The sequence below is a fragment of the Mastigoproctus giganteus genome, unplaced genomic scaffold, assembly GCF_048544385.1.
Source record: "Mastigoproctus giganteus isolate SK-2022 unplaced genomic scaffold, ASM4854438v1 scaffold_91, whole genome shotgun sequence".
NCBI lineage: Eukaryota > Metazoa > Arthropoda > Arachnida > Uropygi > Thelyphonidae > Mastigoproctus > Mastigoproctus giganteus.
The window spans coordinates 14471-40535 of record NW_028328368.1 but is presented as its reverse complement, the minus strand read 5'-3'; the positions used below and the strand labels follow the sequence as shown (position 1 = coordinate 40535).

The window sequence follows — 26065 nt, the reverse complement described above, 5'->3', positions numbered from 1 at the left end:
TGAACACGCGGTAATCATAATAATAATAATAGAAATAATAATACGCGTTCGAAACAGAAATTTGAGGGGAGGAAACAATCCTCGTGACCAAAGAGGCTGACCTGGTTACGAGATTAGGGCACATCGTCAGCGTCCAGTCTAAGGCTATTACCGGTCTCACTCACTCTCCTAGTATCTATCGGCAAGTGATTACTGAGAAAAAGGTGCTGTGGTAAGTTCGACGCCCTACGGTGCGACAGCGCTATGCATCCCTGTAAATTACGCTTAATTGCCGCAAACTAAATTACACTGAGGCCGGCCTCAGTGTAGTTGCACTGATGTTTTTGAAAATCGATGCTGTGATCTTGAGGAAAAATATGAGCAGCGTTTCTGCATTAACTAATTTTTTTTTTTTTCTGTTTCTGCATTAACTAATGTCAAAAAAAGGGCAAAAAGCCAACTACACCCGGTATTCCCAGGTGGTCACCCTCCCAAGTACTGACCGGGCCTAACGCTGCTTAACTTCGGTGATCGGACGAGAACCGGTGTATTCAGCCTAGTACTATTTTATTGGTTTCTATATACATACTTTGGATATACCAGCTTATGATACAAATATAAATTACAATATATACATTATTTACAAATTACATAGTATCATTTTCTGTTTCATTTTGTTACATATATATTTTTTTTTTTTTTTTTTTTTTTTTTTTTTCACATTCTATTTTCCTTTTCAGGTTACATCCTCGCCTGAGAGTGGCGTTTCTTATTAGCATACGTTTTATTTACTTCCATTTGATTGACCTTATATTGCACTACAGTCCTGAATTTGTTTTGGCTCATGTGATATTGTCTCTATACGTGAGGCTTGCTCACATATTTCCTTTTTATTTTGGTACACTTTTCCATTTTACTATACAATTTGTTGATATATGAATTTTTTTTTATCTGTAGAACGGATATGTCCTACAATTATGATGCATACCAGCTTGTTATATAAATATACATTACATTATTTATAAGTTACACTCATTAGGTATACCAGCTTGTTATATAAATATATATTACATTATTTATAAATTACCCTCATTAGGTATACCAGCTTGTTATATAGATATACATTACATTATTTATAAATTACACTCATTAGGTATACCAGCTTGTTATGTAAATATACATTACATTATTTATAAATTACACTCATTAGGTATACAAGCTTGTTATGTAAACATACATGACATTATTTATAAATTACATTGTATCATTTTCCGTTCCAATTTTTACATACCTTCATTTGTCAGATAACATCTTTTCTTTTTGTTTAACATATTATTATTGCTTTACATTCATTTACATTTAGCTCTACTTCACGACACCAGGTTACATTATTTCAGTTTTAACTTATCTCTCTTTTTTGTTTACATATAAAGCGAATACACAAGTTGTGTTGCTCATATTGGACACATTATATATGAATGGTTTATATATTGTTCCATTGTTCTGTATTTATACAGGTTCTTTCTCCTTTATATAACTTGACCATATTTCTTTTTTATTCTAATTTACACATAAGCTTTTCTTTTTTTATTGCTATTGTTAAACTATATTGTACATGATTTTTAAAGTACAAATTGTTATTGAGATCTTACGTTATATATACATTCGTGCTAATTGACAATCCTTATTGAAATACACATAGTGATTTATCATATACCTATAATGTTTCTTAAGATACATTAATTTATTAGTTTCATTGTGTTACGTTATCTTATTTCTTTGTTTAACTTGTATTAGTTCAGTTTTCACATTTAAAAACATTTATGGCATTGTGATGATTAATTTGCGATTGGTTTGTATTTGTAACTGTCTTGCTCTCCAGAGAGGACTCCTGTTTTCTGCCATTCCCTCGGGGTTATTGCTTTCTTGTAGATGGTATCATGAGTGATTTCTTTGAGATATTTGTTTACTTTCATCAATATGTTTCCTGCTTCATTTCTCCCGTATATTTCATCGCATCTGTGCGACCATATTGCGTACATTGTAATGATTATTATGATCATTTTTGTTGTTTCTATTTTTCCATCTTTTAACCAGAATACAAGTTTTTCGGTGATCATTGACGATGAAGAGATCAGTGGAGTCACTACGTTCCATATTTTAGATGTGACGTTGCAGTATATCATTAGGTGGTGTATTGTTTCTGGATCGTTGCAGAAGTTGCATTTGGCTGGACTGTAGATAGGTATGCCTTTTGCAACCAGCCATATTCTGGTTGGCAGACAACAGTGATGAACTTTATAAAAGAAGGTCTTATATTTCGGTTTTATTGGTAATTTAAACACTTTTTCTAGTACTGGTGATAGTCTTATATTTCCCCTTTGAATTTCCCTGTGTTGTGGTGGTGGTATAGTGCTTCTTATCATTTTTGTGTAGGTCACTCTTGAGTTTGTTTCCAGAATTTTCCCGAGATCTATTCTGTCTTTTGCATACTCTTCACCTTCCACGATTTCTCTGAACATTTCTGGTATTCTATTTATTTTTGCTTCCAGTGAGTAGGCATATCTGTGAGGGAGTAACTTTTGTTTAAACATTAGTACATAAGGTGTCCACCCTTTTCCTGAGTTTTGGGCTTTTTCTGCAATTTTCGCATTGTTTATTAGTGTTTTTATGTGGATGTTAACGAGCCCAAGGCCTCCAGCTTCACTGTCGTGAAAGAGGGTTGACCTTCTCATTGGTTCGTAGGATGAATTCCAAATAAACTGGGCGCATTCTCTATGAATCCTGTCTGCATATTTCCCATTGTATGGGATGTGTCCGATCAGGTACCATAGTTTGGACATTATATACTGGTTGCACACTCTTGCCTTCCCTTTTACTGAGAGATGTCTTCCTCTCCAGGTTGATAATTTTTGGGTCACTTTCTTGCACAATGCTTCCCATTGGTTAGCGTAACATTCTTCTTCACCTAGTGTGATTCCTAGTATTCTAAATTCGTTTTTACTGTTTATATTTTCAGGCAAGGTGGGTGTTTTTTTCCACTTTCCGATTAATGTTGCGTTTGTTTTCCTTTCATTTATTTTTAGGCCGCTCGCCTTTTCGAAAGATTTCATGATTTTTAGTATTTCATTTACAGATTGAGCCGTTGTCAGCGTCACCGTGATATCGTCAGCGTACGCCAGGACCTTAGTTTCTCTCTCTTCGCCTATGCGCGTTCCGCTAATTTTTTTGTTTGATTGGATTGACCTTATCAGTGGTTCTATAGCCAAGGCAAACAGAATCATTGAGAGGTTGTCACCTTGCCTAATGGAGCATTGGATATTGAATGGGGCAGACAGCTTTTTGTTAATTATTAATCTTGATTGAGCCTTATTGTACAACGTTCTTATCCATGTTTGGAACCCGATTCCGAATCCTGTTGCTTTTATAACTTTATGTAGGTAATCATGGCTGACTGAATCAAAGGCTTTTTCTAAGTCCAGTCCCATTAGAATGCATGGTTTTTCAGTTACTTTGTAATATTCATAAATGCATCTTACCTGCATTATGGTGTCTTCAATTTTTCGCCCCTTAATTCCGCACGTTTGGGCATCAGTGATTATTTTCACTAAGTGGATTTGTACTCTTGACGCTAAGATTTTTGACAAGATTTTGAAGTCTGTGTTCAGAAGAGTAATGCCTCTCCATTGGTTTATGTCTTTTAGATTTTCTTTATTCTCGGTTTTTGGGATGGTACATATGTATCCTAGGTTAAAATTTTGGGGTGTATTTTCTGTTTTTCCTATTGCTATTATCATGTCTACAAATTGGTCTTCAAATATGTGGAAGTATTTCTTGTAAAATTCAGCAGTGAGTCCGTCTGGTCCTGGTGATTTTTGTGTTGGGAGTTTTCTGATTGCTTGTCTGCATTCTTGTATGGATATAGGTTTGTCGATTTCTTCTGCTTCATCTGGTTTTAATTTATTTAACAGCTGTAAGAAAGTGTCTGATTCGGTCTCACAGCTGTGTTTTCTTTCAAATGTTTTCGTGTAGTGATTGTGGAAGATAGCTATTATATCTGCATCATTTTTGTATGTTTCATTGTTTTTTGTTATGGCTTTTACGGTTCTTTTCTTGCATCTTTCTTTTTCAAATAACCAAGCTGTACTGCTTTTGCCTTCATCATTTTCGATGGCCTTAATTCTAGCTCTAAGCCATGCGCCTTCTATTTCTTTCTTTTCAATATCTTTTAGTTTTTCTTTAAGTTTTGTTCTTTCCATTGTGTTTTTAATATTTCTATCGGGTGTGTATGTTCTTTGTAATTCTTTTATTATGTTTCTCTTTTCTTCGTTCTGTTTATGTTTCATTTGTTTCCCCAATTTAATAGCCATTTTTTTTACCTCCTGTTTAAATCTATACCACCCTTCTATTGGGTTTTCAGCGTTTTTTGTTTCTCTGCTGATTTTTTTGATTTCTGCTTGAAACTCGTCTTCCTGTAGGAGACTTGCATTCAGTTTCCAGAGCGGGTATTCCCTGTTTACAAATGCGCTTTCTTGGACTTCACTTAATAGCTTAACTATCAGCATGTGGTGGTCAGTGAAGGAAACTGGTGTATGCATGACGTTTCCTACTGTGATCCCCAGGTGGTCTGGGTAGTAAAGTCTATCAAGTCTGGACGCGTTGTTTGCAGAAAAGAATGTGTATTCTTTCTGTGTTGGGTGTAGTGTACGGTAGGCGTCATATAAATGTAATGTTTTGAATATTTTAGAAAATGTGGGAATGGGTGTATCTGTTGCCTTTTCTTGATCCCTTGTTTTGTCTTCTAAGAAATTCATGTCTCCTGCCGCTATAATTGTGTGCTTATCTGTTAGTATATGTTCCAGTTCTGTCCAAAAGTGTTTTTTTTCGTTGTGTCTTGTAGGCCCATATATGTTGATCAACGATAAGGTTTTTGAGTTCCATGTTATGTCTACTCCTAATGCTCTGTGTGGAATCAGAGTTTCGTGAGCGTGTATTTGTATATTCCGGGCTCTTTTATAAATTAGTGTTATTACTCCTGCAACTGAATTATTTTGGGCTGGTTCAAAAATAGAGATATAATTTTTATTTAGTTTTTGTTCGAACATGGCTACTTCTTTTAAGTCATTTATCCTGGTGTCTTGAAGCATAACAATATCAGGTTTTAGGTTTACTAATAAATTTATCAATAATTTCTGAGAGTCATTGCCTTTCAGTCCATTGCAGTTTAGGGATATTATTTTCATTGTTTAGGAATTAATATTTGTCTGGAGGTAAACTTGGGTTATTCTATATTTAGTGGTTCTTCTGGTTTCTTTAGTTATCCGGTTTTGCGGCTTCCTTTTCTTTTCCTTTGTCCCGCTTGTTCCTTACGACCAAGTTGGGAACGAATTTTGTTTTTTTCCTTCTCTCCGATGTTTTCTTTACTTCTTCACTTTCTTTCTCACTTTCCTTTCCTTCGGGCACGTTGGGCGTATCTAGAGGCTGTATTGATTCTGTATCGTCGTTATTCACAGCAGGTGTTGTTAACATTTGCGGCCTGCCTTCACAGGTGTTTTCTAATGGTGATTTATGGCTTTGGTTTATTTTTGGTGGGGTTAACTGTGTTGCGTCAATTATTGGTGTTATATTTGACGGGTTTTCTTCCACTAATCCCGAATCATTTTTATTTCCCGGTTCTTCGATGCACTCCGTTTCCTGGACATCATCGATATTGCAGGTATCTGTGTCTTCACAGAAGTCGTTTTTCAGGTTTTTTGATATTATGCCTGCATACGTGCGGCCTGTGCAGTTTTCCGCTTCATGACCTATTTTACTGCATTTTTCGCATTTTGGTGCAGTGCACTCTTTGCGAAGGTGCCCAATTTTTTTGCATCTAAAGCAGGATGGTGGTCTTCCGCTTATGACTACAATTCCAGTCATTTTCTGCACCCTAATGACATAGGGTATATCTGTGACCTGTACTTCATCATTAAGTTCTATTATCATTTTCTTTTTGTTACTGAGAATGTGGGACCATTCTCTGTCCTTTATGGTGGATATGTTCTCGAGGTATTTTATGGTCCCGAATTTCTCGAAATGCATCGCCACTAGGCGGTTCGGAATTTGGGGTGGGAGCCAGTGAATAACGACCTCTATTTTCCGAGTCTTGTTAATCGGGATAATAGCGCATGCAAGGCCACGAACAGTAATTTTCTTAAGAGAACAGAATCTTTCTTTAATATTATGCTCCTTAAAGGAGATAATGAATACAGAATTAAATTTCACAGATCCTAGGTGCCATACATCTGAACCTTTAATCTTACCTTTCAGGCTGCAAATAATATCAGATTCCGAATATGGAGCTCCGCTTGGGTCACATCGGAGAATGCACGATTTACTCCAGTCAAGGTCGATTGGAATGTTCAAGGAGTCTACTAGTTCCTCCGTTGATAGGACTTGCGGCGATTTCACTACATTCCCGGTGGTTGTTTTTGACATAGCTTTACGGCTGGTCTTAACTTCTGTACTTCCTCCGTTAGACATTGTAGCCTTGAACGGTTGTAAACCAGAGGGGTTGCCGAACCACACCCTTCGGAAGACGGCACTAGCCAACTAATCCCCACAATAGCGGAGAAAGGGAAACACACGTCTGCACTGGTCAAGATCATCCAGCGAACTGGTGTATTCAGCCTAGTATGATAGTTGGCTGGTAGAAGAGCCTGTAATAGGGCTACTTGTGGCTGACTTTGCTCTTCCATGGATTTCATAACGTTTCCTATCGGAAACGCCATGAAATCTCGGTTCTGTTACATGGAATCTAAGGCAAGAATTCGTCTAATTCGTACTGCTGCAGCTACATAACTGAACACGCGGTAATCATAATAATAATAATAGAAATAATAATACGCGTTCGAAACAGAAATTTGAGGGGAGGAAACAATCCTCGTGACCAAAGAGGCTGACCTGGTTACGAGATTAGGGCACATCGTCAGCGTCCAGTCTAAGGCTATTACCGGTCTCACTCACTCTCCTAGTATCTATCGGCAAGTGATTACTGAGAAAAAGGTGCTGTGGTAAGTTCGACGCCCTACGGTGCGACAGCGCTATGCATCCCTGTAAATTACGCTTAATTGCCGCAAACTAAATTACACTGAGGCCGGCCTCAGTGTAGTTGCACTGATGTTTTTGAAAATCGATCTGTGATCTTGAGGAAAAATATGAGCAGCGTTTCTGCATTAACTAATTTTTTTTTTTTTCTGTTTCTGCATTAACTAATGTCAAAAAAAGGGCAAAAAGCCAACTACACCCGGTATTCCCAGGTGGTCACCCTCCCAAGTACTGACCGGGCCTAACGCTGCTTAACTTCGGTGATCGGACGAGAACCGGTGTATTCAGCCTAGTATGATAGTTGGCTGGTAGAAGAGCCTGTAATAGGGCTACTTGTGGCTGACTTTGCTCTTCCATGGATTTCATAACGTTTCCTATCGGAAACGCCATGAAATCTCGGTTCTGTTACATGGAATCTAAGGCAAGAATTCGTCTAATTCGTACTGCTGCAGCTACATAACTGAACACGCGGTAATCATAATAATAATAATAGAAATAATAATACGCGTTCGAAACAGAAATTTGAGGGGAGGAAACAATCCTCGTGACCAAAGAGGCTGACCTGGTTACGAGATTAGGGCACATGGTCAGCGTCCAGTCTAAGGCTATTACCGGTCTCACTCACTCTCCTAGTATCTATCGGCAAGTGATTACTGAGAAAAAGGTGCTGTGGTAAGTTCGACGCCCTACGGTGCGACAGCGCTATGCATCCCTGTAAATTACGCTTAATTGCCGCAAACTAAATTACACTGAGGCCGGCCTCAGTGTAGTTGCACTGATGTTTTTGAAAATCGATGCTGTGATCTTGAGGAAAAATATGAGCAGCGTTTCTGCATTAACTAATTTTTTTTTTTTCTGTTTCTGCATTAACTAATGTCAAAAAAAGGGCAAAAAGCCAACTACACCCGGTATTCCCAGGTGGTCACCCTCCCAAGTACTGACCGGGCCTAACGCTGCTTAACTTCGGTGATCGGACGAAAACCGGTGTATTCAGCCTAGTATGATAGTTGGCTGGTAGAAGAGCCTGTAATAGGGCTACTTGTGGCTGACTTTGCTCTTCCATGGATTTCATAACGTTTCCTATCGGAAACGCCATGAAATCTCGGTTCTGTTACATGGAATCTAAGGCAAGAATTCGTCTAATTCGTACTGCTGCAGCTAAATAACTGAACACGCGGTAATCATAATAATAATAATAGAAATAATAATACGCGTTCGAAACAGAAATTTGATTGGAGGAAACAATCCTCGTGACCAAAGAGGCTGACCTGGTTACGAGATTAGGGCACAACGTCAGCGTCCAGTCTAAGGCTATTACCGGTCTCACTCACTCTCCTAGTATCTATCGGCAAGTGATTACTGAGAAAAAGGTGCTGTGGTAAGTTCGACGCCCTACGGTGCGACAGCGCTATGCATCCCTGTAAATTACGCTTAATTGCCGCAAACTAAATTACACTGAGGCCGGCCTCAGTGTAGTTGCACTGATGTTTTTGAAAATCGATGCTGTGATCTTGAGGAAAAATATGAGCAGCGTTTCTGCATTAACTAATTTTTTTTTTTTCTGTTTCTGCATTAACTAATGCCAAAAAAAGGGCAAAAAGCCAACTACACCCGGTATTCCCAGGTGATCACCCTCCCAAGTACTGACCGGGCCTAACGCTGCTTAACTTCGGTGATCGGACGAGAACCGGTGTATTCAGCCTAGAATGATAGTTGGCTGGTAGAAGAGCCTGTAATAGGGCTACTTGTGGCTGACTTTGCTCTTCCATGGATTTCATAACGTTTCCTATCGGAAACGCCATGAAATCTCGGTTCTGTTACATGGAATCTAAGGCAAGAATTTGTCTAATTCGTACTGCTGCAGCTACATAACTGAACACGCGGTAATCATAATAATAATAATAGAAATAATAATACGCGTTCGAAACAGAAATTTGAGGGGAGGAAACAATCCTCGTGACCAAAGAGGCTGACCTGGTTACGAGATTAGGGCACATCGTCAGCGTCCAGTCTAAGGCTATTACCGGTCTCACTCACTCTCCTAGTATCTATCGGCAAGTGATTACTGAGAAAAAGGTGCTGTGGTAAGTTCGACGCCCTACGGTGCGACAGCGCTATGCATCCCTGTAAATTACGCTTAATTGCCGCAAACTAAATTACACTGAGGCCGGCCTCAGTGTAGTTGCACTGATGTTTTTGAAAATCGATGCTGTGATCTTGAGGAAAAATATGAGCAGCGTTTCTGCATTAACTAATTTTTTTTTTTTTCTGTTTCTGCATTAACTAATGTCAAAAAAAGGGCAAAAAGCCAACTACACCCGGTATTCCCAGGTGGTCACCCTCCCAAGTACTGACCGGGCCTAACGCTGCTTAACTTCGGTGATCGGACGAAAACCGGTGTATTCAGCCTAGTATGATAGTTGGCTGGTAGAAGAGCCTGTAATAGGGCTACTTGTGGCTGACTTTGCTCTTCCATGGATTTCATAACGTTTCCTATCGGAAACGCCATGAAATCTCGGTTCTGTTACATGGAATCTAAGGCAAGAATTCGTCTAATTCGTACTGCTGCAGCTAAATAACTGAACACGCGGTAATCATAATAATAATAATAGAAATAATAATACGCGTTCGAAACAGAAATTTGATTGGAGGAAACAATCCTCGTGACCAAAGAGGCTGACCTGGTTACGAGATTAGGGCACATCGTCAGCGTCCAGTCTAAGGCTATTACCGGTCTCACTCACTCTCCTAGTATCTATCGGCAAGTGATTACTGAGAAAAAGGTGCTGTGGTAAGTTCGACGCCCTACGGTGCGACAGCGCTATGCATCCCTGTAAATTACGCTTAATTGCCGCAAACTAAATTACACTGAGGCCGGCCTCAGTGTAGTTGCACTGATGTTTTTGAAAATCGATCTGTGATCTTGAGGAAAAATATGAGCAGCGTTTCTGCATTAACTAATTTTTTTTTTTTTCTGTTTCTGCATTAACTAATGTCAAAAAAAGGGCAAAAAGCCAACTACACCCGGTATTCCCAGGTGGTCACCCTCCCAAGTACTGACCGGGCCTAACGCTGCTTAACTTCGGTGATCGGACGAGAACCGGTGTATTCAGCCTAGTATGATAGTTGGCTGGTAGAAGAGCCTGTAATAGGGCTACTTGTGGCTGACTTTGCTCTTCCATGGATTTCATAACGTTTCCTATCGGAAACGCCATGAAATCTCGGTTCTGTTACATGGAATCTAAGGCAAGAATTCGTCTAATTCGTACTGCTGCAGCTACATAACTGAACACGCGGTAATCATAATAATAATAATAGAAATAATAATACGCGTTCGAAACAGAAATTTGAGGGGAGGAAACAATCCTCGTGACCAAAGAGGCTGACCTGGTTACGAGATTAGGGCACATGGTCAGCGTCCAGTCTAAGGCTATTACCGGTCTCACTCACTCTCCTAGTATCTATCGGCAAGTGATTACTGAGAAAAAGGTGCTGTGGTAAGTTCGACGCCCTACGGTGCGACAGCGCTATGCATCCCTGTAAATTACGCTTAATTGCCGCAAACTAAATTACACTGAGGCCGGCCTCAGTGTAGTTGCACTGATGTTTTTGAAAATCGATGCTGTGATCTTGAGGAAAAATATGAGCAGCGTTTCTGCATTAACTAATTTTTTTTTTTTCTGTTTCTGCATTAACTAATGTCAAAAAAAGGGCAAAAAGCCAACTACACCCGGTATTCCCAGGTGGTCACCCTCCCAAGTACTGACCGGGCCTAACGCTGCTTAACTTCGGTGATCGGACGAAAACCGGTGTATTCAGCCTAGTATGATAGTTGGCTGGTAGAAGAGCCTGTAATAGGGCTACTTGTGGCTGACTTTGCTCTTCCATGGATTTCATAACGTTTCCTATCGGAAACGCCATGAAATCTCGGTTCTGTTACATGGAATCTAAGGCAAGAATTCGTCTAATTCGTACTGCTGCAGCTAAATAACTGAACACGCGGTAATCATAATAATAATAATAGAAATAATAATACGCGTTCGAAACAGAAATTTGATTGGAGGAAACAATCCTCGTGACCAAAGAGGCTGACCTGGTTACGAGATTAGGGCACATCGTCAGCGTCCAGTCTAAGGCTATTACCGGTCTCACTCACTCTCCTAGTATCTATCGGCAAGTGATTACTGAGAAAAAGGTGCTGTGGTAAGTTCGACGCCCTACGGTGCGACAGCGCTATGCATCCCTGTAAATTACGCTTAATTGCCGCAAACTAAATTACACTGAGGCCGGCCTCAGTGTAGTTGCACTGATGTTTTTGAAAATCGATGCTGTGATCTTGAGGAAAAATATGAGCAGCGTTTCTGCATTAACTAATTTTTTTTTTTTCTGTTTCTGCATTAACTAATGCCAAAAAAAGGGCAAAAAGCCAACTACACCCGGTATTCCCAGGTGATCACCCTCCCAAGTACTGACCGGGCCTAACGCTGCTTAACTTCGGTGATCGGACGAGAACCGGTGTATTCAGCCTAGAATGATAGTTGGCTGGTAGAAGAGCCTGTAATAGGGCTACTTGTGGCTGACTTTGCTCTTCCATGGATTTCATAACGTTTCCTATCGGAAACGCCATGAAATCTCGGTTCTGTTACATGGAATCTAAGGCAAGAATTTGTCTAATTCGTACTGCTGCAGCTACATAACTGAACACGCGGTAATCATAATAATAATAATAGAAATAATAATACGCGTTCGAAACAGAAATTTGAGGGGAGGAAACAATCCTCGTGACCAAAGAGGCTGACCTGGTTACGAGATTAGGGCACATCGTCAGCGTCCAGTCTAAGGCTATTACCGGTCTCACTCACTCTCCTAGTATCTATCGGCAAGTGATTACTGAGAAAAAGGTGCTGTGGTAAGTTCGACGCCCTACGGTGCGACAGCGCTATGCATCCCTGTAAATTACGCTTAATTGCCGCAAACTAAATTACACTGAGGCCGGCCTCAGTGTAGTTGCACTGATGTTTTTGAAAATCGATGCTGTGATCTTGAGGAAAAATATGAGCAGCGTTTCTGCATTAACTAATTTTTATTTTTTTCTGTTTCTGCATTAACTAATGTCAAAAAAAGGGCAAAAAGCCAACTACACCCGGTATTCCCAGGTGGTCACCCTCCCAAGTACTGACCGGGCCTAACGCTGCTTAACTTCGGTGATCGGACGAGAACCGGTGTATTCAGCCTAGTATGATAGTTGGCTGGTAGAAGAGCCTGTAATAGGGCTACTTGTGGCTGACTTTGCTCTTCCATGGATTTCATAACGTTTCCTATCGGAAACGCCATGAAATCTCGCTTCTGTTACATGGAATCTAAGGAAAGAATTCGTCTAATTCGTACTGCTGCAGCTACATAACTGAACACGCGGTAATCATAATAATAATAATAGAAATAATAATACGCGTTCGAAACAGAAATTTGAGGGGAGGAAACAATCCTCGTGACCAAAGAGGCTGACCTGGTTACGAGATTAGGGCACATCGTCAGCGTCCAGTCTAAGGCTATTACCGGTCTCACTCACTCTCCTAGTATCTATCGGCAAGTGATTACTGAGAAAAAGGTGCTGTGGTAAGTTCGACGCCCTACGGTGCGACAGCGCTATGCATCCCTGTAAATTACGCTTAATTGCCGCAAACTAAATTACACTGAGGCCGGCCTCAGTGTAGTTGCACTGATGTTTTTGAAAATCGATGCTGTGATCATGAGGAAAAATATGAGCAGCGTTTCTGCATTAACTAATTTTTTTTTTTTTTTGTTTCTGCATTAACTAATGTCAAAAAAGCCAACTACACCCGGTATTCCCAGGTGGTCACCCTCCCAAGTACTGACCGAGCCTAACGCTGCTTAACTTCGGTGATCGGACGAGAACCGGTGTATTCAGCCTAGTATGATAGTTGGCTGGTAGAAGAGCCTGTAATAGGGCTACTTGTGGCTGACTTTGCTCTTCCATGGATTTCATAACGTTTCCTATCGGAAACGCCATGAAATCTCGGTTCTGTTACATGGAATCTAAGGCAAGAATTCGTCTAATTCGTACTGCTGCAGCTACATAACTGAACACGCGGTAATCATAATAATAATAATAGAAATAATAATACGCGTTCGAAACAGAAATTTGAGGGGAGGAAACAATCCTCGTGACCAAAGAGGCTGACCTGGTTACGAGATTAGGGCACATCGTCAGCGTCCAGTCTAAGGCTATTACCGGTCTCACTCACTCTCCTAGTATCTATCGGCAAGTGATTACTGAGAAAAAGGTGCTGTGGTAAGTTCGACGCCCTACGGTGCGACAGCGCTATGCATCCCTGTAAATTACGCTTAATTGCCGCAAACTAAATTACACTGAGGCAGGCCTCAGTGTAGTTGCACTGATGTTTTTGAAAATCGATGCTGTGATCTTGAGGAAAAATATGAGCAGCGTTTCTGCATTAACTAATTTTTTTTTTTTTCTGTTTCTGCATTAACTAATGTCAAAAAAAGGGCAAAAAGCCAACTACACCCGGTATTCCCAGGTGGTCACCCTCCCAAGTACTGACCGGGCCTAACGCTGCTTAACTTCGGTGATCGGACGAGAACCGGTGTATTCAGCCTAGTATGATAGTTGGCTGGTAGAAGAGCCTGTAATAGGGCTACTTGTGGCTGACTTTGCTCTTCCATGGATTTCATAACGTTTCCTATCGGAAACGCCATGAAATCTCGGTTCTGTTACATGGAATCTAAGGCAAGAATTCGTCTAATTCGTACTGCTGCAGCTACATAACTGAACACGCGGTAATCATAATAATAATAATAGAAATAATAATACGCGTTCGAAACAGAAATTTGAGGGGAGGAAACAATCCTCGTGACCAAAGAGGCTGACCTGGTTACGAGATTAGGGCACATCGTCAGCGTCCAGTCTAAGGCTATTACCGGTCTCACTCACTCTCCTAGTATCTATCGGCAAGTGATTACTGAGAAAAAGGTGCTGTGGTAAGTTCGACGCCCTACGGTGCGACAGCGCTATGCATCCCTGTAAATTACGCTTAATTGCCGCAAACTAAATTACACTGAGGCCGGCCTCAGTGTAGTTGCACTGATGTTTTTGAAAATCGATCTGTGATCTTGAGGAAAAATATGAGCAGCGTTTCTGCATTAACTAATTTTTTTTTTTTTCTGTTTCTGCATTAACTAATGTCAAAAAAAGGGCAAAAAGCCAACTACACCCGGTATTCCCAGGTGGTCACCCTCCCAAGTACTGACCGGGCCTAACGCTGCTTAACTTCGGTGATCGGACGAGAACCGGTGTATTCAGCCTAGTATGATAGTTGGCTGGTAGAAGAGCCTGTAATAGGGCTACTTGTGGCTGACTTTGCTCTTCCATGGATTTCATAACGTTTCCTATCGGAAACGCCATGAAATCTCGGTTCTGTTACATGGAATCTAAGGCAAGAATTCGTCTAATTCGTACTGCTGCAGCTACATAACTGAACACGCGGTAATCATAATAATAATAATAGAAATAATAATACGCGTTCGAAACAGAAATTTGAGGGGAGGAAACAATCCTCGTGACCAAAGAGGCTGACCTGGTTACGAGATTAGGGCACATGGTCAGCGTCCAGTCTAAGGCTATTACCGGTCTCACTCACTCTCCTAGTATCTATCGGCAAGTGATTACTGAGAAAAAGGTGCTGTGGTAAGTTCGACGCCCTACGGTGCGACAGCGCTATGCATCCCTGTAAATTACGCTTAATTGCCGCAAACTAAATTACACTGAGGCCGGCCTCAGTGTAGTTGCACTGATGTTTTTGAAAATCGATGCTGTGATCTTGAGGAAAAATATGAGCAGCGTTTCTGCATTAACTAATTTTTTTTTTTTCTGTTTCTGCATTAACTAATGTCAAAAAAAGGGCAAAAAGCCAACTACACCCGGTATTCCCAGGTGGTCACCCTCCCAAGTACTGACCGGGCCTAACGCTGCTTAACTTCGGTGATCGGACGAAAACCGGTGTATTCAGCCTAGTATGATAGTTGGCTGGTAGAAGAGCCTGTAATAGGGCTACTTGTGGCTGACTTTGCTCTTCCATGGATTTCATAACGTTTCCTATCGGAAACGCCATGAAATCTCGGTTCTGTTACATGGAATCTAAGGCAAGAATTCGTCTAATTCGTACTGCTGCAGCTAAATAACTGAACACGCGGTAATCATAATAATAATAATAGAAATAATAATACGCGTTCGAAACAGAAATTTGATTGGAGGAAACAATCCTCGTGACCAAAGAGGCTGACCTGGTTACGAGATTAGGGCACATCGTCAGCGTCCAGTCTAAGGCTATTACCGGTCTCACTCACTCTCCTAGTATCTATCGGCAAGTGATTACTGAGAAAAAGGTGCTGTGGTAAGTTCGACGCCCTACGGTGCGACAGCGCTATGCATCCCTGTAAATTACGCTTAATTGCCGCAAACTAAATTACACTGAGGCCGGCCTCAGTGTAGTTGCACTGATGTTTTTGAAAATCGATGCTGTGATCTTGAGGAAAAATATGAGCAGCGTTTCTGCATTAACTAATTTTTTTTTTTTCTGTTTCTGCATTAACTAATGCCAAAAAAAGGGCAAAAAGCCAACTACACCCGGTATTCCCAGGTGATCACCCTCCCAAGTACTGACCGGGCCTAACGCTGCTTAACTTCGGTGATCGGACGAGAACCGGTGTATTCAGCCTAGAATGATAGTTGGCTGGTAGAAGAGCCTGTAATAGGGCTACTTGTGGCTGACTTTGCTCTTCCATGGATTTCATAACGTTTCCTATCGGAAACGCCATGAAATCTCGGTTCTGTTACATGGAATCTAAGGCAAGAATTTGTCTAATTCGTACTGCTGCAGCTACATAACTGAACACGCGGTAATCATAATAATAATAATAGAAATAATAATACGCGTTCGAAACAGAAATTTGAGGGGAGGAAACAATCCTCGTGACCAAAGAGGCTGACCTGGTTACGAGATTAGGGCACATCGTCAGCGTCCAGTCTAAGGCTATTACCGGTCTCACTCACTCTCCTAGTATCTATCGGCAAGTGATTACTGAGAAAAAGGTGCTGTGGTAAGTTCGACGCCCTACGGTGCGACAGCTCTATGCATCCCTGTAAATTACGCTTAATTGCCGCAAACTAAATTACACTGAGGCCGGCCTCAGTGTAGTTGCACTGATGTTTTTGAAAATCGATGCTGTGATCTTGAGGAAAAATATGAGCAGCGTTTCTGCATTAACTAATTTTTTTTTTTTTCTGTTTCTGCATTAACTAATGTCAAAAAAAGGGCAAAAAGCCAACTACACCCGGTATTCCCAGGTGGTCACCCTCCCAAGTACTGACCGGGCCTAACGCTGCTTAACTTCGGTGATCGGACGAGAACCGGTGTATTCAGCCTAGTATGATAGTTGGCTGGTAGAAGAGCCTGTAATAGGGCTACTTGTGGCTGACTTTGCTCTTCCATGGATTTCATAACGTTTCCTATCGGAAACGCCATGAAATCTCGCTTCTGTTACATGGAATCTAAGGAAAGAATTCGTCTAATTCGTACTGCTGCAGCTACATAACTGAACACGCGGTAATCATAATAATAATAATAGAAATAATAATACGCGTTCGAAACAGAAATTTGAGGGGAGGAAACAATCCTCGTGACCAAAGAGGCTGACCTGGTTACGAGATTAGGGCACATCGTCAGCGTCCAGTCTAAGGCTATTACCGGTCTCACTCACTCTCCTAGTATCTATCGGCAAGTGATTACTGAGAAAAAGGTGCTGTGGTAAGTTCGACGCCCTACGGTGCGACAGCGCTATGCATCCCTGTAAATTACGCTTAATTGCCGCAAACTAAATTACACTGAGGCCGGCCTCAGTGTAGTTGCACTGATGTTTTTGAAAATCGATGCTGTGATCATGAGGAAAAATATGAGCAGCGTTTCTGCATTAACTAATTTTTTTTTTTTTTTGTTTCTGCATTAACTAATGTCAAAAAAGCCAACTACACCCGGTATTCCCAGGTGGTCACCCTCCCAAGTACTGACCGGGCCTAACGCTGCTTAACTTCGGTGATCGGACGAGAACCGGTGTATTCAGCCTAGTACTATTTTATTGGTTTCTATATACATACTTTGGATATACCAGCTTATGATACAAATATAAATTACAATATATACATTATTTACAAATTACATAGTATCATTTTCTGTTTCATTTTGTTACATATATATTTTTTTTTTTTTTTTTTTTTTTTTTTCACATTCTATTTTCCTTTTCAGGTTACATCCTCGCCTGAGAGTGGCGTTTCTTATTAGCATACGTTTTATTTACTTCCATTTGATTGACCTTATATTGCACTACAGTCCTGAATTTGTTTTGGCTCATGTGATATTGTCTCTATACGTGAGGCTTGCTCACATATTTCCTTTTTATTTTGGTACACTTTTCCATTTTACTATACAATTTGTTGATATATGAATTTTTTTTTATCTGTAGAACGGATATGTCCTACAATTATGATGCATACCAGCTTGTTATATAAATATACATTACATTATTTATAAGTTACACTCATTAGGTATACCAGCTTGTTATATAAATATATATTACATTATTTATAAATTACCCTCATTAGGTATACCAGCTTGTTATATAGATATACATTACATTATTTATAAATTACACTCATTAGGTATACCAGCTTGTTATGTAAATATACATTACATTATTTATAAATTACACTCATTAGGTATACCAGCTTGTTATGTAAATATACATTACATTATTTATAAATTACACTCATTAGGTATACAAGCTTGTTATGTAAACATACATGACATTATTTATAAATTACATTGTATCATTTTCCGTTCCAATTTTTACATACCTTCATTTGTCAGATAACATCTTTTCTTTTTGTTTAACATATTATTATTGCTTTACATTCATTTACATTTAGCTCTACTTCACGACACCAGGTTACATTATTTCAGTTTTAACTTATCTCTCTTTTTTGTTTACATATAAAGCGAATACACAAGTTGTGTTGCTCATATTGGACACATTATATATGAATGGTTTATATATTGTTCCATTGTTCTGTATTTATACAGGTTCTTTCTCCTTTATATAACTTGACCATATTTCTTTTTTATTCTAATTTACACATAAGCTTTTCTTTTTTTATTGCTATTGTTAAACTATATTGTACATGATTTTTAAAGTACAAATTGTTATTGAGATCTTACGTTATATATACATTCGTGCTAATTGACAATCCTTATTGAAATACACATAGTGATTTATCATATACCTATAATGTTTCTTAAGATACATTAATTTATTAGTTTCATTGTGTTACGTTATCTTATTTCTTTGTTTAACTTGTATTAGTTCAGTTTTCACATTTAAATTCAGCCTAGTATGATAGTTGGCTGGTAGAAGAGCCTGTAATAGGGCTACTTGTGGCTGACTTTGCTCTTCCATGGATTTCATAACGTTTCCTATCGGAAACGCCATGAAATCTCGGTTCTGTTACATGGAATCTAAGGCAAGAATTCGTCTAATTCGTACTGCTGCAGCTACATAACTGAACACGCGGTAATCATAATAATAATAATAGAAATAATAATACGCGTTCGAAACAGAAATTTGAGGGGAGGAAACAATCCTCGTGACCAAAGAGGCTGACCTGGTTACGAGATTAGGGCACATCGTCAGCGTCCAGTCTAAGGCTATTACCGGTCTCACTCACTCTCCTAGTATCTATCGGCAAGTGATTACTGAGAAAAAGGTGCTGTGGTAAGTTCGACGCCCTACGGTGCGACAGCGCTATGCATCCCTGTAAATTACGCTTAATTGCCGCAAACTAAATTACACTGAGGCCGGCCTCAGTGTAGTTGCACTGATGTTTTTGAAAATCGATCTGTGATCTTGAGGAAAAATATGAGCAGCGTTTCTGCATTAACTAATTTTTTTTTTTTTCTGTTTCTGCATTAACTAATGTCAAAAAAAGGGCAAAAAGCCAACTACACCCGGTATTCCCAGGTGGTCACCCTCCCAAGTACTGACCGGGCCTAACGCTGCTTAACTTCGGTGATCGGACGAAAACCGGTGTATTCAGCCTAGTATGATAGTTGGCTGGTAGAAGAGCCTGTAATAGGGCTACTTGTGGCTGACTTTGCTCTTCCATGGATTTCATAACGTTTCCTATCGGAAACGCCATGAAATCTCGGTTCTGTTACATGGAATCTAAGGCAAGAATTCGTCTAATTCGTACTGCTGCAGCTAAATAACTGAACACGCGGTAATCATAATAATAATAATAGAAATAATAATACGCGTTCGAAACAGAAATTTGATTGGAGGAAACAATCCTCGTGACCAAAGAGGCTGACCTGGTTACGAGATTAGGGCACAACGTCAGCGTCCAGTCTAAGGCTATTACCGGTCTCACTCACTCTCCTAGTATCTATCGGCAAGTGATTACTGAGAAAAAGGTGCTGTGGTAAGTTCGACGCCCTACGGTGCGACAGCGCTATGCATCCCTGTAAATTACGCTTAATTGCCGCAAACTAAATTACACTGAGGCCGGCCTCAGTGTAGTTGCACTGATGTTTTTGAAAATCGATGCTGTGATCTTGAGGAAAAATATGAGCAGCGTTTCTGCATTAACTAATTTTTTTTTTTTCTGTTTCTGCATTAACTAATGCCAAAAAAAGGGCAAAAAGCCAACTACACCCGGTATTCCCAGGTGATCACCCTCCCAAGTACTGACCGGGCCTAACGCTGCTTAACTTCGGTGATCGGACGAGAACCGGTGTATTCAGCCTAGAATGATAGTTGGCTGGTAGAAGAGCCTGTAATAGGGCTACTTGTGGCTGACTTTGCTCTTCCATGGATTTCATAACGTTTCCTATCGGAAACGCCATGAAATCTCGGTTCTGTTACATGGAATCTAAGGCAAGAATTTGTCTAATTCGTACTGCTGCAGCTACATAACTGAACACGCGGTAATCATAATAATAATAATAGAAATAATAATACGCGTTCGAAACAGAAATTTGAGGGGAGGAAACAATCCTCGTGACCAAAGAGGCTGACCTGGTTACGAGATTAGGGCACATCGTCAGCGTCCAGTCTAAGGCTATTACCGGTCTCACTCACTCTCCTAGTATCTATCGGCAAGTGATTACTGAGAAAAAGGTGCTGTGGTAAGTTCGACGCCCTACGGTGCGACAGCGCTATGCATCCCTGTAAATTACGCTTAATTGCCGCAAACTAAATTACACTGAGGCCGGCCTCAGTGTAGTTGCACTGATGTTTTTGAAAATCGATGCTGTGATCTTGAGGAAAAATATGAGCAGCGTTTCTGCATTAACTAATTTTTTTTTTTTTCTGTTTCTGCATTAACTAATGTCAAAAAAAGGGCAAAAAGCCAACTACACCCGGTATTCCCAGGTGGTCACCCTCCCAAGTACTAACCGGGCCTAACGCTGCTTAACTTCGGTGATCGGACGAAAACCGGTGTATTCAGCCTAGTATGATAGTTGGCTGGTAGAAGAGCCTGTAATAGGGCTACTTGTGGCTGACTTTGCTCTTCCATGGATTTCATAACGTTTCCTATCGGAAACGCCATGAAATCTCGGTTCTGTTACATGGAATCTAAGGCAAGAATTCGTCTAATTCGTACTGCTGCAGCTAAATAACTGAACACGCGGTAATCATAATAATAATAATAGAAATAATAATACGCGTTCGAAACAGAAATTTGATTGGAGGAAACAATCCTCGTGACCAAAGAGGCTGACCTGGTTACGAGATTAGGGCACATCGTCAGCGTCCAGTCTAAGGCTATTACCGGTCTCACTCACTCTCCTAGTATCTATCGGCAAGTGATTACTGAGAAAAAGGTGCTGTGGTAAGTTCGACGCCCTACGGTGCGACAGCGCTATGCATCCCTGTAAATTACGCTTAATTGCCGCAAACTAAATTACACTGAGGCCGGCCTCAGTGTAGTTGCACTGATGTTTTTGAAAATCGATCTGTGATCTTGAGGAAAAATATGAGCAGCGTTTCTGCATTAACTAATTTTTTTTTTTTTCTGTTTCTGCATTAACTAATGTCAAAAAAAGGGCAAAAAGCCAACTACACCCGGTATTCCCAGGTGGTCACCCTCCCAAGTACTGACCGGGCCTAACGCTGCTTAACTTCGGTGATCGGACGAGAACCGGTGTATTCAGCCTAGTATGATAGTTGGCTGGTAGAAGAGCCTGTAATAGGGCTACTTGTGGCTGACTTTGCTCTTCCATGGATTTCATAACGTTTCCTATCGGAAACGCCATGAAATCTCGGTTCTGTTACATGGAATCTAAGGCAAGAATTCGTCTAATTCGTACTGCTGCAGCTACATAACTGAACACGCGGTAATCATAATAATAATAATAGAAATAATAATACGCGTTCGAAACAGAAATTTGAGGGGAGGAAACAATCCTCGTGACCAAAGAGGCTGACCTGGTTACGAGATTAGGGCACATGGTCAGCGTCCAGTCTAAGGCTATTACCGGTCTCACTCACTCTCCTAGTATCTATCGGCAAGTGATTACTGAGAAAAAGGTGCTGTGGTAAGTTCGACGCCCTACGGTGCGACAGCGCTATGCATCCCTGTAAATTACGCTTAATTGCCGCAAACTAAATTACACTGAGGCCGGCCTCAGTGTAGTTGCACTGATGTTTTTGAAAATCGATGCTGTGATCTTGAGGAAAAATATGAGCAGCGTTTCTGCATTAACTAATTTTTTTTTTTTCTGTTTCTGCATTAACTAATGTCAAAAAAAGGGCAAAAAGCCAACTACACCCGGTATTCCCAGGTGGTCACCCTCCCAAGTACTGACCGGGCCTAACGCTGCTTAACTTCGGTGATCGGACGAAAACCGGTGTATTCAGCCTAGTATGATAGTTGGCTGGTAGAAGAGCCTGTAATAGGGCTACTTGTGGCTGACTTTGCTCTTCCATGGATTTCATAACGTTTCCTATCGGAAACGCCATGAAATCTCGGTTCTGTTACATGGAATCTAAGGCAAGAATTCGTCTAATTCGTACTGCTGCAGCTAAATAACTGAACACGCGGTAATCATAATAATAATAATAGAAATAATAATACGCGTTCGAAACAGAAATTTGATTGGAGGAAACAATCCTCGTGACCAAAGAGGCTGACCTGGTTACGAGATTAGGGCACATCGTCAGCGTCCAGTCTAAGGCTATTACCGGTCTCACTCACTCTCCTAGTATCTATCGGCAAGTGATTACTGAGAAAAAGGTGCTGTGGTAAGTTCGACGCCCTACGGTGCGACAGCGCTATGCATCCCTGTAAATTACGCTTAATTGCCGCAAACTAAATTACACTGAGGCCGGCCTCAGTGTAGTTGCACTGATGTTTTTGAAAATCGATGCTGTGATCTTGAGGAAAAATATGAGCAGCGTTTCTGCATTAACTAATTTTTTTTTTTTCTGTTTCTGCATTAACTAATGCCAAAAAAAGGGCAAAAAGCCAACTACACCCGGTATTCCCAGGTGATCACCCTCCCAAGTACTGACCGGGCCTAACGCTGCTTAACTTCGGTGATCGGACGAGAACCGGTGTATTCAGCCTAGAATGATAGTTGGCTGGTAGAAGAGCCTGTAATAGGGCTACTTGTGGCTGACTTTGCTCTTCCATGGATTTCATAACGTTTCCTATCGGAAACGCCATGAAATCTCGGTTCTGTTACATGGAATCTAAGGCAAGAATTTGTCTAATTCGTACTGCTGCAGCTACATAACTGAACACGCGGTAATCATAATAATAATAATAGAAATAATAATACGCGTTCGAAACAGAAATTTGAGGGGAGGAAACAATCCTCGTGACCAAAGAGGCTGACCTGGTTACGAGATTAGGGCACATCGTCAGCGTCCAGTCTAAGGCTATTACCGGTCTCACTCACTCTCCTAGTATCTATCGGCAAGTGATTACTGAGAAAAAGGTGCTGTGGTAAGTTCGACGCCCTACGGTGCGACAGCGCTATGCATCCCTGTAAATTACGCTTAATTGCCGCAAACTAAATTACACTGAGGCCGGCCTCAGTGTAGTTGCACTGATGTTTTTGAAAATCGATGCTGTGATCTTGAGGAAAAATATGAGCAGCGTTTCTGCATTAACTAATTTTTATTTTTTTCTGTTTCTGCATTAACTAATGTCAAAAAAAGGGCAAAAAGCCAACTACACCCGGTATTCCCAGGTGGTCACCCTCCCAAGTACTGACCGGGCCTAACGCTGCTTAACTTCGGTGATCGGACGAGAACCGGTGTATTCAGCCTAGTATGATAGTTGGCTGGTAGAAGAGCCTGTAATAGGGCTACTTGTGGCTGACTTTGCTCTTCCATGGATTTCATAACGTTTCCTATCGGAAACGCCATGAAATCTCGCTTCTGTTACATGGAATCTAAGGAAAGAATTCGTCTAATTCGTACTGCTGCAGCTACATAACTGAACACGCGGTAATCATAATAATAATAATAGAAATAATAATACGCGTTCGAAACAGAAATTTGAGGGGAGGAAACAATCCTCGTGACCAAAGAGGCTGACCTGGTTACGAGATTAGGGCACATCGTCAGCGTCCAGTCTAAGGCTATTACCGGTCTCACTCACTCTCCTAGTATCTATCGGCAAGTGATTACTGAGAAAAAGGTGCTGTGGTAAGTTCGACGCCCTACGGTGCGACAGCGCTATGCATCCCTGTAAATTACGCTTAATTGCCGCAAACTAAATTACACTGAGGCCGGCCTCAGTGTAGTTGCACTGATGTTTTTGAAAATCGATGCTGTGATCATGAGGAAAAATATGAGCAGCGTTTCTGCATTAACTAATTTTTTTTTTTTTTTGTTTCTGCATTAACTAATGTCAAAAAAGCCAACTACACCCGGTATTCCCAGGTGGTCACCCTCCCAAGTACTGACCGAGCCTAACGCTGCTTAACTTCGGTGATCGGACGAGAACCGGTGTATTCAGCCTAGTATGATAGTTGGCTGGTAGAAGAGCCTGTAATAGGGCTACTTGTGGCTGACTTTGCTCTTCCATGGATTTCATAACGTTTCCTATCGGAAACGCCATGAAATCTCGGTTCTGTTACATGGAATCTAAGGCAAGAATTCGTCTAATTCGTACTGCTGCAGCTACATAACTGAACACGCGGTAATCATAATAATAATAATAGAAATAATAATACGCGTTCGAAACAGAAATTTGAGGGGAGGAAACAATCCTCGTGACCAAAGAGGCTGACCTGGTTACGAGATTAGGGCACATCGTCAGCGTCCAGTCTAAGGCTATTACCGGTCTCACTCACTCTCCTAGTATCTATCGGCAAGTGATTACTGAGAAAAAGGTGCTGTGGTAAGTTCGACGCCCTACGGTGCGACAGCGCTATGCATCCCTGTAAATTACGCTTAATTGCCGCAAACTAAATTACACTGAGGCAGGCCTCAGTGTAGTTGCACTGATGTTTTTGAAAATCGATGCTGTGATCTTGAGGAAAAATATGAGCAGCGTTTCTGCATTAACTAATTTTTTTTTTTTCTGTTTCTGCATTAACTAATGCCAAAAAAAGGGCAAAAAGCCAACTACACCCGGTATTCCCAGGTGATCACCCTCCCAAGTACTGACCGGGCCTAACGCTGCTTAACTTCGGTGATCGGACGAGAACCGGTGTATTCAGCCTAGAATGATAGTTGGCTGGTAGAAGAGCCTGTAATAGGGCTACTTGTGGCTGACTTTGCTCTTCCATGGATTTCATAACGTTTCCTATCGGAAACGCCATGAAATCTCGGTTCTGTTACATGGAATCTAAGGCAAGAATTTGTCTAATTCGTACTGCTGCAGCTACATAACTGAACACGCGGTAATCATAATAATAATAATAGAAATAATAATACGCGTTCGAAACAGAAATTTGAGGGGAGGAAACAATCCTCGTGACCAAAGAGGCTGACCTGGTTACGAGATTAGGGCACATCGTCAGCGTCCAGTCTAAGGCTATTACCGGTCTCACTCACTCTCCTAGTATCTATCGGCAAGTGATTACTGAGAAAAAGGTGCTGTGGTAAGTTCGACGCCCTACGGTGCGACAGCGCTATGCATCCCTGTAAATTACGCTTAATTGCCGCAAACTAAATTACACTGAGGCCGGCCTCAGTGTAGTTGCACTGATGTTTTTGAAAATCGATGCTGTGATCTTGAGGAAAAATATGAGCAGCGTTTCTGCATTAACTAATTTTTATTTTTTTCTGTTTCTGCATTAACTAATGTCAAAAAAAGGGCAAAAAGCCAACTACACCCGGTATTCCCAGGTGGTCACCCTCCCAAGTACTGACCGGGCCTAACGCTGCTTAACTTCGGTGATCGGACGAGAACCGGTGTATTCAGCCTAGTATGATAGTTGGCTGGTAGAAGAGCCTGTAATAGGGCTACTTGTGGCTGACTTTGCTCTTCCATGGATTTCATAACGTTTCCTATCGGAAACGCCATGAAATCTCGCTTCTGTTACATGGAATCTAAGGAAAGAATTCGTCTAATTCGTACTGCTGCAGCTACATAACTGAACACGCGGTAATCATAATAATAATAATAGAAATAATAATACGCGTTCGAAACAGAAATTTGAGGGGAGGAAACAATCCTCGTGACCAAAGAGGCTGACCTGGTTACGAGATTAGGGCACATCGTCAGCGTCCAGTCTAAGGCTATTACCGGTCTCACTCACTCTCCTAGTATCTATCGGCAAGTGATTACTGAGAAAAAGGTGCTGTGGTAAGTTCGACGCCCTACGGTGCGACAGCGCTATGCATCCCTGTAAATTACGCTTAATTGCCGCAAACTAAATTACACTGAGGC

General features: G+C 40.9%; 18 non-coding genes and 8 pseudogenes across 18 annotated transcripts; all 26 read right to left on the bottom strand.

The window, feature by feature from the left end:
• Positions 1-433: 433 nt before the first annotated feature.
• Positions 434-554, bottom strand: LOC150074715 (5S ribosomal RNA; annotated as a pseudogene).
• A 6698-nt stretch (positions 555-7252) lies between these two features.
• Positions 7253-7371, bottom strand: LOC150074714 (5S ribosomal RNA). The gene has a single exon (XR_016548071.1). It is a non-coding gene; the product is annotated as a 5S ribosomal RNA (ribosomal RNA).
• Positions 7372-7958: 587 nt separating this feature from the next.
• Positions 7959-8077, bottom strand: LOC150074713 (5S ribosomal RNA). Its single transcript, XR_016548088.1, has one exon. It is a non-coding gene; the product is annotated as a 5S ribosomal RNA (ribosomal RNA).
• Positions 8078-8664: 587 nt separating this feature from the next.
• On the bottom strand, positions 8665-8783 carry LOC150074712 (5S ribosomal RNA; annotated as a pseudogene).
• A 588-nt stretch (positions 8784-9371) lies between these two features.
• LOC150074711 (5S ribosomal RNA) lies at positions 9372-9490 on the bottom strand. Its single transcript, XR_016548087.1, has one exon. It is a non-coding gene; the product is annotated as a 5S ribosomal RNA (ribosomal RNA).
• A 587-nt stretch (positions 9491-10077) lies between these two features.
• On the bottom strand, positions 10078-10196 carry LOC150074710 (5S ribosomal RNA). Its single transcript, XR_016548070.1, has one exon. It is a non-coding gene; the product is annotated as a 5S ribosomal RNA (ribosomal RNA).
• A 587-nt stretch (positions 10197-10783) lies between these two features.
• LOC150074709 (5S ribosomal RNA) lies at positions 10784-10902 on the bottom strand. Its single transcript, XR_016548086.1, has one exon. It is a non-coding gene; the product is annotated as a 5S ribosomal RNA (ribosomal RNA).
• Positions 10903-11489: 587 nt separating this feature from the next.
• On the bottom strand, positions 11490-11608 carry LOC150074708 (5S ribosomal RNA; annotated as a pseudogene).
• Positions 11609-12196: 588 nt separating this feature from the next.
• Positions 12197-12315, bottom strand: LOC150074707 (5S ribosomal RNA). Its single transcript, XR_016548069.1, has one exon. It is a non-coding gene; the product is annotated as a 5S ribosomal RNA (ribosomal RNA).
• Positions 12316-12893: 578 nt separating this feature from the next.
• Positions 12894-13012, bottom strand: LOC150074706 (5S ribosomal RNA). Its single transcript, XR_016548081.1, has one exon. It is a non-coding gene; the product is annotated as a 5S ribosomal RNA (ribosomal RNA).
• Positions 13013-13600: 588 nt separating this feature from the next.
• LOC150074705 (5S ribosomal RNA) lies at positions 13601-13719 on the bottom strand. The gene has a single exon (XR_016548068.1). It is a non-coding gene; the product is annotated as a 5S ribosomal RNA (ribosomal RNA).
• A 587-nt stretch (positions 13720-14306) lies between these two features.
• LOC150074704 (5S ribosomal RNA) lies at positions 14307-14425 on the bottom strand. Its single transcript, XR_016548066.1, has one exon. It is a non-coding gene; the product is annotated as a 5S ribosomal RNA (ribosomal RNA).
• A 587-nt stretch (positions 14426-15012) lies between these two features.
• On the bottom strand, positions 15013-15131 carry LOC150074703 (5S ribosomal RNA). The gene has a single exon (XR_016548085.1). It is a non-coding gene; the product is annotated as a 5S ribosomal RNA (ribosomal RNA).
• A 587-nt stretch (positions 15132-15718) lies between these two features.
• LOC150074702 (5S ribosomal RNA) lies at positions 15719-15837 on the bottom strand (annotated as a pseudogene).
• Positions 15838-16425: 588 nt separating this feature from the next.
• LOC150074701 (5S ribosomal RNA) lies at positions 16426-16544 on the bottom strand. The gene has a single exon (XR_016548065.1). It is a non-coding gene; the product is annotated as a 5S ribosomal RNA (ribosomal RNA).
• A 578-nt stretch (positions 16545-17122) lies between these two features.
• LOC150074700 (5S ribosomal RNA) lies at positions 17123-17243 on the bottom strand (annotated as a pseudogene).
• A 1905-nt stretch (positions 17244-19148) lies between these two features.
• On the bottom strand, positions 19149-19267 carry LOC150074699 (5S ribosomal RNA). Its single transcript, XR_016548084.1, has one exon. It is a non-coding gene; the product is annotated as a 5S ribosomal RNA (ribosomal RNA).
• A 587-nt stretch (positions 19268-19854) lies between these two features.
• On the bottom strand, positions 19855-19973 carry LOC150074698 (5S ribosomal RNA; annotated as a pseudogene).
• Positions 19974-20561: 588 nt separating this feature from the next.
• Positions 20562-20680, bottom strand: LOC150074697 (5S ribosomal RNA). The gene has a single exon (XR_016548072.1). It is a non-coding gene; the product is annotated as a 5S ribosomal RNA (ribosomal RNA).
• Positions 20681-21267: 587 nt separating this feature from the next.
• LOC150074696 (5S ribosomal RNA) lies at positions 21268-21386 on the bottom strand. Its single transcript, XR_016548064.1, has one exon. It is a non-coding gene; the product is annotated as a 5S ribosomal RNA (ribosomal RNA).
• A 587-nt stretch (positions 21387-21973) lies between these two features.
• LOC150074695 (5S ribosomal RNA) lies at positions 21974-22092 on the bottom strand. Its single transcript, XR_016548083.1, has one exon. It is a non-coding gene; the product is annotated as a 5S ribosomal RNA (ribosomal RNA).
• A 587-nt stretch (positions 22093-22679) lies between these two features.
• Positions 22680-22798, bottom strand: LOC150074694 (5S ribosomal RNA; annotated as a pseudogene).
• A 588-nt stretch (positions 22799-23386) lies between these two features.
• Positions 23387-23505, bottom strand: LOC150074693 (5S ribosomal RNA). Its single transcript, XR_016548063.1, has one exon. It is a non-coding gene; the product is annotated as a 5S ribosomal RNA (ribosomal RNA).
• Positions 23506-24083: 578 nt separating this feature from the next.
• On the bottom strand, positions 24084-24202 carry LOC150074692 (5S ribosomal RNA). The gene has a single exon (XR_016548080.1). It is a non-coding gene; the product is annotated as a 5S ribosomal RNA (ribosomal RNA).
• Positions 24203-24789: 587 nt separating this feature from the next.
• Positions 24790-24908, bottom strand: LOC150074691 (5S ribosomal RNA; annotated as a pseudogene).
• A 588-nt stretch (positions 24909-25496) lies between these two features.
• LOC150074690 (5S ribosomal RNA) lies at positions 25497-25615 on the bottom strand. The gene has a single exon (XR_016548062.1). It is a non-coding gene; the product is annotated as a 5S ribosomal RNA (ribosomal RNA).
• Between the last annotated feature and the right edge of the window lie 450 nt (positions 25616-26065).